The 7,523-nt window shown below is 36.8% G+C and overlaps 1 long non-coding RNA gene across 1 annotated transcript in view; it reads left to right on the top strand.

The window, feature by feature from the left end:
• Window positions 1-218: 218 nt before the first annotated feature.
• LOC139025818 (uncharacterized) overlaps window positions 219-7,523 on the top strand; it is a 15,084-nt gene continuing 7,779 nt past the window's right edge. The window contains exon 1 of the long non-coding RNA XR_011477456.1: window positions 219-269. This is a non-coding gene — a long non-coding RNA (uncharacterized lncRNA). The remainder of the gene's footprint in view (window positions 270-7,523) is intronic.

The raw sequence follows: 7,523 nt of genomic DNA, 5'->3' as shown, positions 1-7,523 counted from the left end.
AATCACAAGTCCAAGACACAGATGAAAGATACACATCTTGTGAATCCAGCCATCATTTCTAGATTTTTAAATGTTTTACAGGGAAAGACACAATATGTAAATCTATTAGCTAACCACGATAGCAAAAGACACAACTTTTTTTTTCCCACCATTTTTTTCCTGCATAGGTAGCTATCACAATTTCGACCAAATAAAGATATAAATAGCCACTAACCAAGAAACAACTTAATCAGATGACAGTCTGATAACATATTTATTGTATAGCATATGTTTTGTTAGAAAAATGTGCATATTTTCAGGTATAAATCATAGTTTACCATTGCAGCCACCATCACAACTCTCACCAAAGCAACTAGAATAACTACAGAGACCATGTGTATTACCTAAAATACTCATCATAAAACATTTCTGAAAAATACACAGCGTACAGCAAATGAAAGACAAAGATCTTGTGAATCCAGCCAATATTTCAGATTTTTTAAGTGTTTTACAGCGAAAAACACAATATAGCATTATATTAGCTTACTACAATAGCCAACCACACAACAGCATTGATTCAGCACTTAGCGATAGCGAATAAACCAGCAAAAGATATTAATTTTTTGACTAACCTCTCAAAACTTCTTCAAATGACAGTCCTATAACATCATATTACACAATACATATAGAGTTTGTTCGAAAATGTGCATATTTAGCGGCACAAATCGTGTTTACAATGAGAAAAGTAGCCCAAACTGCCAAGCAATATGTCGGGAGAAATCTTGGGAGAGGCACCTAGTCTAATCAGTAACTAATCATAAACTTGACTAAAAAATACAGGTTGGACAGCAAATGAAAGATACATTAGTTCTTAATGCAATCGCTGTGTTAGATTTTTAAAATTAACGTTACTACAACATACAGCGTGCGTTAAAAGCGAGACCGCACTGAGATTAATGGCGAATATGAGTTTACACTTTTTCAACAGAACAACGAATTAAAACATCATATATATTTTCTTACTTTTGATGAACTCCCATCAGAATCTTGGGAAAGGTGTCCTTGTCCAAAAGAATCGTTGCTTGGTTTGTAGATTGTCCTCTTCAACGTTGGCATTAGCAGTAAACATTAGCCATGTGGCAAAGACGTGTCCCACTCACTAAAACGCAGCATAAATAAATATCCGAAAATCGCAATATAATGATATAAACTGATATAACTCGGTTTAATATAACAAACATTATGATGTCTTTAACACCTATATCAATAAAACAGAGCCGGATATATCTAAGAGCTATAAAGGGAGCTTTCTATAACGACACCCAGAGGTCCTTTTCTGCGTCCTGGCGAAGTGAACAAAGGACGGACCTCACGTTCCCGAGCCATTTATAAGCTCTCAGATCTGCCTAGCAACACCATTTCAATTCTCACTATTCGCTGACATCCAGGGGAAGGCGTATGCAGTGCATCTCAACCAATAGAAGACAGGCAGATTTATAAACGGATCTCAGAACAGCCAGCAGAATTTCAGCATTCTCACATCCTCATAGGAAAATTGCTCTAACTCCAGTTCTGTTTTACTACAGATATAATTCAAACGGTTTTAAGAAACTAGAGAGTGTTTTCTATCCAATAGTAATAAAATATGCATATTGTACGAGCAAGAATTGAGTACGAGGCAGTTTTAATTTGGGAACGAAATTTATACAAAGTGCCAACAGCACCCCCTATTGAGAAGAAGTTTTGACTGTGAATAAGAGAAAGAAAGCAGTAATACGCTTTATGTCATTGTGTAGCTCCCCGGTGATTGGAGCAACAATATAACATGATTGGATGGAGGAATACTGACGCTGAAGATATAGCAATACGTTTTGCTGAAAGCTGACTATATACGGGTCACGAGAGCCACAGTTTGAATCGATTGTATAGAGTATAGATGATAGCACGTGAGCTTCTGATGAATTGGGCGAGGGTTGAGATGAACGTTTTGAGTTTATTAGAATACATTGATTAATATAGGTATCGTAGAAATGGGTTTACAAACGCTTGTATAGAAGAAAATGACGCTGTATGTGAACTGGAGAGGTGGGGTATATAGTACAGTAAAACTGTCTTGTTTGTGACAGCAATGATATGGTTAATAAGAGGAGTACATAGTTTTGGTACATGAAATTATAGAGGAGTATGACTTTTGTGGACTCTGAGATCTATAGGTCGAAAGATTTTAGAACTGATGTAATATGTGGAAGTGAGACGTTTTGATCACTGTAGATATACGTAGAATGACGTTTTGACTGATATCGTGAGAGCTTTGGACTGTAAGATGTTTTGCGACTATATGGTAAAAAATGACGTATTTTGTGGAAGGCCATGATTATAGGGTAATGCGGGGATAATTGGAGACTGAATTCATAGGAGATGAGAATGACTTCTTGAGGACCTGAAGTGTAACTAAAATATACGTTGGTCCGCGATTAGAGAGATTTTGACTGATAGTTCGTTTTGTGGGGACGATACTGAAGGTAGAATATGACGTTTTGTGAACTGATTATAGGGATGAATACGTTTTGTGACTGATTTAGTAGAAATTGACACTTTTGTGACTGATTTAGGGTAGAAATCGACATTTTGTATGATTATAGGGAGTAATGACGTTTTTGTACTCGATTATAGGTAGTGATGACGTTTTGTTGACTGATTTTATTACGGTAGTGATGGACGTTTTTGTGACTGATTATAGGGAAGTAATGAGCGTTTTTGTGACTAGTTTATAGGTAGTATGAATTTGTGACTGATTATAGGTAGAAAATGACATTTTGTGTGACTTGATTATAGGTAGAAATGACATTTTGTGAAACTGATTATAGGGATAATGACGTTTTGTGACTGATTATAGGTAGTAGATGACGTTTTGTGCTGATTATAGGTTAGTGATGACGTTTGTGAACTGATTATAGGTTAGAAATGAACATTTTGTGACTGAATTAATACAGGTAGAAATACATTTTTGTGACTGATTATAGGAGTAATGACGTTTTGTGACTGATTATAGGTAGTATGAGCGTTTTGTGGACTGATTATGACGGTAGTGATGACATTTTGGACCTAGATTATAGGTAATGGATCGACATTTTTGAGACTGAGTATATAGTAGAAATGAACATTTATTTGATGATGTATAGCCGCATTAGCACGAATGACCATTGTGTGTGAATCGACTGAATTATAGTCGGAGGGGGAGATAAATGAGCGTGTATTGTGACCTATAAGGTAGTGAAACACTACGTTTTGTCGACTGGAAAAAGTCTCTCGTGAAGGCGATATAGTTTGGGATGACGTTGTTGTGAGCTCGATCCTATAGGCGTAGAAATGACATTTTAGTGTGAACTGGAGTATATAGAAAGATATGCAAATAGCTTTTGTGACCCTGGAATTATAGGCAGCTCAAGACATCGTTTTGTGAGGCAGATGATGATATAGTCAGGTGATGACATTGTGAACTGATTATAGGCTAGAAATGAGTCAATTTATGTAAAACCTGATTATAGAGTCCAGAAGTGTACATTCTTGAATGTACTGACTTCACTACGGGAATGCTCACGATCGAGGTCGTCTGCGTTTCGTGAACTGCATTATAGGTAGTGATCACGTGTTGTGTGGACTAGAATTATAGAAATCGAATTTTACGGGAGTGAGCGTGTGAGCATGGTACGTGAGCTTTTGGTGACTGATTTAGTGATGACATTTGGACTGATTATATGGTCGAGCTAAATGACGTTTTGGGAACCGCTGATTTTATAATGGTAGTGATGACGTTTTCCTGACTGAGCGAGTATATGGAGTGATGACGTTTTGGTGAACTCAGATTATAGGTAAGAAATAGACAATATTAGGACGTGAACGTGATATGATAGGTAAGAAATGACATTCTTGTAGACTGATGGAATATACAGTAGTGATGTAATGACAATGATATTATGTAGACAATGATTTGGTAGATGAATTTGAATCAACCATGATTAGTAGTAGAAATGACAAATTTTGTTGTTGACTGATTATAGGGAGTAATGAGTTTAGTGCTGAACTACTCATGTTAGTGTGAATATGTGACCTAATTATGGGATTGAGTCGATGTTATAGAGTGTGACCTTTGATAGATATGGTAGAAACAAAGTGACCATTGTGGTGTGAGCTGAAACCTCCACCCTAGGTAGAGAGATAACATCTTAGTGACATGATATCATGGGAGTAATGAAGGAGTTTTGACTGTTATAGGTAGTGATACGTTTTGTGACTGATTATATAGTAATGACGTTTTGTGCCTGATTATAGGGAGTAATGCACGTTTTTGTGACTGATTATAGGTAGTAATGATGTTGTTTGTAACGCGATTGAAAGGTAGTAGAATGACGTTTTGTGACTGATTATAGGGAGTAAATGAACGTTTTGTGACTGATTATTAGGTAGAAATGACATTTTGTACTATTATAGGTAGTATGACGTTTTGGTGACTGAATTATAAGGTAGTGATGGCGACTTTTTTGTGACTGATTATAGGTAGTAATGACGTTTTGACTGATTATAGGAGTAATGACGTTTTGTGAGCTGATTATAGGTAGTAATGTGTTTTGTAACCGATTAAGGTAGGTAATGACGTTTTGTGACTGATTAATAGGAGTAATGAGCGTTTTAGTGACTGATTATAGGTAGAAATGACATTTTTGGACTGATTAAATAGGTATAATGAAGTTTTGGTGACTGAATTATAGGTAGTGATGACGTTTTGTGAGACTGATTATAGGTAGTGAAATGATGTGTTGTGAGCTGTGTAGTAGGAAAGTAATGATGTTTTGGATGATCTTAGTATAGAGTAATGATGTTTGTGACTGATTATAGGTAGTAAGTGATTGTTTTGTGACTGATTATAGGGAGTAATGATGTTTTGTGAGCTGATTATAGGAAGTAATGATGTTTTTGTGACTGATGTATAGGAGTATTTGGCCGTTTTTGCTGATTATAGGTAGTAATGATGTTTTGTGACTGATTATAGGGAGTAATGAATTGTTTTTAAGAGAGATGTTATAGGTAGTAAGACTTTTCTGTTATGAAAGGAAAATGTTCTCTTTGTTAACCAAGGGATCCCTGCATGGACAACAATTGCACAATCGAGGCAGCATGGGAGCATAGGAAAATACACTAACAAAGTGCTTTTTAAATACAAAACATGAATCATGAAAAACAACCACTTTGCTAGTAGAGTTCCTCACAACAATCGTGAGTCGCGACGTAAGGGCACCAACGCATCCATCTGACAGTGTTGTGAAGACTGACAGGAAAGGAATGTCAAGAGTTAGGATCACAGAGCAGTCATTACAGTACCTGTGAGGTATGTCTTAGGTAGAATGCAGTTTTTGCAAATTGACTTTTATAAATTGAAAAATGCAATGTTTTTGAACCGTACAAATACATCAAAAAGGACCAGACTACCTCCAGATTAGTAGAGAATGCAGTGAACCGCAAAAACTTGTCGCCCGTGATAAAACGATGTATAACTGCATCTAACGGCTTCAACACACACAAAAATCCTGCCCCCCCAAAGCTATGTCCTCTCCTACCCTGACTTTCCTTAAATGTAGTTTTACACTGCAATTTGTTCCGTGCTCCTACCCTGACTTTTCCTAAATGTATTTGTACACTTGCTAGATTTGTTCCTGCTCGCTACCCTGACTTTTTCCTAAGTATTTTACACTGCTAAATTTTGTCCCTTCTGACACCTGACTTTCCTAATGTTTTTACAACTGCTGAATTTTCCTGGCTCCTACCCTGACTTTTCCTAAATGTATTCTTCACTGCTAATTTTGTTTCCTGCTCCTACCCTGACTTTTTCCTAAATGTATTTTACAACTGCTAATTTTGTCCTGCTCCTACCCCTGACTTTTCCTAAATGTATTTTTACACTATGCTAATTTGTCCTATAACCACCCTGACTTTCCTAAATGTATTTTACACTGGCTAATTTGTCCTGCTCCTACCCTGGACTTTTCCTAAATGTATGATTACACTGCAATTTGTGTCCTGTTCTCCTACCCTGACTGTTTCCTAAATGTATTTTAACTGCTAATTTGTCCTGCTCCTACCCTAGACTTTTCCTAAATGATTTACACTGCTAATTTGTCCTGCTCCTACCCTGACTTTTCCTAAATGTATTTTACACTGCTTAATTTGTCCTGCTGCCTACCCTGACTTTTCCTAAAATGTATTTTACACCTGCTAATTTGTCCTGCTCCTTAACGCTGACTTTTCCTAAATGTATTGTTACACTGCTAATTTATGTCCTGCTCCTACCCTGACTTTTCCTAAATGGTATTTTAACACTGGCTATTTGTCCTGTCGCTACCCTGACTGTTTCCTAAATGTATTTTACACTGCTAATTTGTCCTGCCTCCCTACCCTGACTTTTCCTAAATGTCATTTTTACACTGCTAATTTGTCCTGCTCTTACCCTGACTTTCCTAATGTATTTTCTACACTGGCTGAATTTGTCTGCTCCTACCCGTGACTTTTCTAAATGTATTTTACAAACTGCTTAATTTTCCTGTCCTACCCTGACTTTTCCTTAAATGTATTTTAGCACTGCTAATTTGTCCTGCTCCTACCCTCTGACTTTTCCTAAATGTATTTTATACTGCTAATATTGTCGTGCTCCTACGCCTGACTTTTCCTAAATTATTTTAACACTGCTAATTTGTCCTGCTCCTACGCCTGACGTTTTCCCTAAAGTGTAGTTTTACACTGCTAATTTGTCCTGCTCCTACCCTGATTTCCTAAATGTAATTTAACACTGCTAATTGTGTTCAGAACAGAAAAATATTTAGAGCCTTTCTACCTCGTTTTTTTCACTCTTATTCCTGAACTACAATCCGCCAAATTCAACCTATGACATTGACGCTAAGCCAGCACTAACGTGTCTCCCTCCGTAACTGAATGAATGACAATGGGTGATAATTTTCACGCCTACTATCACAATTGAAACTTAAAATTAGCTAGCTGAATAATGAGGGGTGAATACGTTTGATTTCCATTTAGAAAAAACATATTAAAATGATGAGTTGTGTTATGCCTATTTGATCAGCAGAAAATAATTTGACATGCGCCTTGGGTGTGGAGCACCGTTCTCGTTTAACATGTTGTATTTGTATAAATAAAGCTTGTTTATGGACTGTTTTCTTAATTACTAATCAAATTGTCGATTGTAAAGGAAGACGAAGAGATGAATACCATGTATGCGGGGTAGGCCCCTTTAGATAGATGCTTAAACATTATATATCCTTGACTCTATCCAGCGATGACGCCGAATTTGTTCTCTAGCTACTGAATATGTTAGTGAACAACTGGATGAACGGGTGCAGTACTGTGCAGCAACTTACTTCACAAGTAGATTGTGTAAATGAAAGGCTAACTGAACTGGTAAGGAGGGTGATGGGAGGGGTTTACATTTAATAGGGGTTAGTGAAGATTGAATGATGAAAATGAACAGTACGCGG

Source organism: Salvelinus sp. IW2-2015, unplaced genomic scaffold (assembly GCF_002910315.2).
Source record: "Salvelinus sp. IW2-2015 unplaced genomic scaffold, ASM291031v2 Un_scaffold3334, whole genome shotgun sequence".
Lineage (NCBI taxonomy): Eukaryota > Metazoa > Chordata > Actinopteri > Salmoniformes > Salmonidae > Salvelinus > Salvelinus sp. IW2-2015.
Note: the sequence above shows the minus strand (reverse complement) of the source record. Positions and strands in the feature narration are given on the sequence as shown.